Raw genomic sequence first — 2,524 nt, 5'->3', positions numbered from 1 at the left:
TGCATGTTGGCACCATATCGGATATTAACTAACAATCGCTGACTCGAGGTTGACGTTTAATTTATGCTGATTGAAAACGCTGGCGTGAATGGGGGTGACATTCATGAACACATCTTAAAACTAAAAAGTGAATTTTACAATCCCAATAAATCTTCTATCTAAAGGGCATAGACCCAGGAGCATTCTCCCATGAACTGTCACTTGCAAGGCCTGTGCTTTGAAAGCAGTAAATGCTTCTAGGCATTTCCTATGCATCTAGTGACTATGGATGAGAAAGGAATTGAAGAGGCCTTAAATGACAGACTAAGACCTTTCGCTGCTGCCCAAAAAGAGGGCTTCTCTCTTGCCAGTACTTTGGATAAAGCCACGTGGAAACCTAGGGGCATTCAAAGGTTCCTAGTCTTCCACAGCTTTGAAGGTGGCACCAGCTCTGGATTCACATTCCTCCTGATGGAACAACTCTCAGTAGACTTTGGTAAGAAATCCAATATGGAGTTCTTGGTGTATCCTGCCTACAGGTCTCCACTGCAGTGGGAGAACTTACAATTCCATTCTAACCTACCATATCATGCTGGAGCATTCCAACTGTTCTTTCATGGGGCCATTTACGACATCTTCAACCATAACCTCAATATCGAGTGTCCCTCCTACCCTAACTTGAACAGGCTAATAGCCCAGATAGTGTCATCCATCACTGCTTCCCTGAGGTTTGATGGTCCTTTGAATGTGGATCTTGCTGAATTCTAAATTAACTTGGTACCTTATCCCTGGATGCACTTCTCCATCACTACCTATGTGCGCATAGTTTTGGCAGAAAAAGCTTAGAATGAGCAGCTCTTGGTGCCTGAAATCACCAATGCTTGCTTTGAGTTCTCCAACCAGATGGTGAAATGTGACCCTCGCCAAAGCAAATACATGGCTTTCTGCCTGCTGTAGCAGGGGGATGTGGTGCCCAAGGATGTGAATGCAGCTATATAGCAACCATCAAAACCAGGAAGTCCAACTAGTTTGTGGACTGGTGCCCAAATGAGTTTAAGGTTGTTATCAACTACCAGTGATGTAGCTGTGGGAGACCTGGCTAAAGTTCAGCTCTTCTTTCAGGTTTGGGAAAGATACTCCAAGCATCACAGCTAAATGCAAGATGGGACAGATGCTCTGAGTATCTTTCTCAGATCCGAAGAAGAGCTCTGTGTGACTCGATAGCTTGTCTCTCTCACCAACAGATGTTGGGCCAATAAAAGATATGACCTCACCCACCTTGTCTCTCTAATATCCTGGTTCCGACACAGCTACAGCTACACTGCATACACAGGAGAATGACATACTAACAGCGTCTGCTTAACACAGCTTACTTCTCCTGAGGAGTTCACTGTTTGGCCTCTTGTTGTTCACTCCTTAACCCAACATCCCATCCCACCTTCCCAACAGCATGCTCTTGGTGGAGTCAGTTAAGACACTAACATCTTGTCAAGCCTCTAATCTACAGCAGGCCTTCCCTGTGTTATGACTAAAGTTAAGCATGCGGTCTGTAAGGCATTTTAAGCCTTGTATCTTCTTGCAATTTACCACTGGAAAAGATGTAATGCTTTCAAAATTCTTGAATCAAATGTAGTATTTCCATACTGTGTTTTGGGGGTGGGAGGGCAGGGGGAAGAAGTGAGGGGTATTCAAACTCTCCCATTCATAGATTCCAAGGCCAGAAGGGATCATTGTGATCTAGTCTAACTTCCAGTATAACACATGCCAAAGGATGTTCTTGAACTAATTCCCATTGATCTAGACCATATAATTTAGAAAAACTGCCAGTCTTGATTTAAGTTTTCACCAATGGAGAATCCAAAACACCCCCATGAAAATTGTTTCAATGGTTAAACAATCAGGGTTATTTTTTTTAAAAAAATTGTCTTCCTAGGCTGAATTTAACTAGCTTCAACATCAAACATGCATTGGATTTTCTATCTTTGGCCGCTAGATTGCCCCCTACTCAAACTTTTGTTCCCCATGTAAGTATTTATGTAAAGATCTCTTCTTCTGTAAATGAGGGTGAAATGTGTTAACTCCCAGTGTTGCTACTTTTTGATGTACTTCTCCCCATCCACAAGCAAAGCCTTGGAGGACTAGCGCTATTTTATGAAACTGGAACCAGAACAAGTGCTCTGGGGGTAGGTGCTCTTTCTTATAAAGAATGTGAGATGCTATTGGGAGCTCTGACAGGCACTGGAGTTCACTTGGCTAAAGAATTCAGTGTAATCCTACTGGCTGACTGCTGCCATAACGCTAAAGATGGAGCTGACCATGCCCCCTTCTAAGGCAATGTTCATAGCCCAACAACTAATATTTTGTAACGACCCTTGTTCTTGGTCCCCCAAATGTTCACTGCAGCCTCATTCTCCACAGTAAACCCCAAATCATGCAACCTCTGTTAAAAGTGTCTTTGCAGGGGCCAGCTGAGCTTTTTGGGCTCCAGAACGTTTAGTGGTCTGATGGCGGCATTCATCCAAATAGCAGTGACGCAATGAAAGCT

The 2,524-nt window shown here is 43.5% G+C and overlaps 1 pseudogene; it reads left to right on the top strand.

Annotated features, from left to right (window-relative positions):
* The first annotated feature begins 264 nt into the window (after positions 1-264).
* Positions 265-1,058, top strand: LOC141997862 (tubulin alpha-3 chain-like; annotated as a pseudogene).
* The last annotated feature ends 1,466 nt before the right edge of the window (positions 1,059-2,524 follow it).

This window comes from Natator depressus, chromosome 1 (genome assembly GCF_965152275.1).
Source record: "Natator depressus isolate rNatDep1 chromosome 1, rNatDep2.hap1, whole genome shotgun sequence".
In the NCBI taxonomy this organism is placed as follows: domain Eukaryota; kingdom Metazoa; phylum Chordata; order Testudines; family Cheloniidae; genus Natator; species Natator depressus.
The sequence above is the reverse complement of the archived record's forward strand: the minus strand, read 5'-3'. Positions and strand labels throughout refer to the sequence as shown.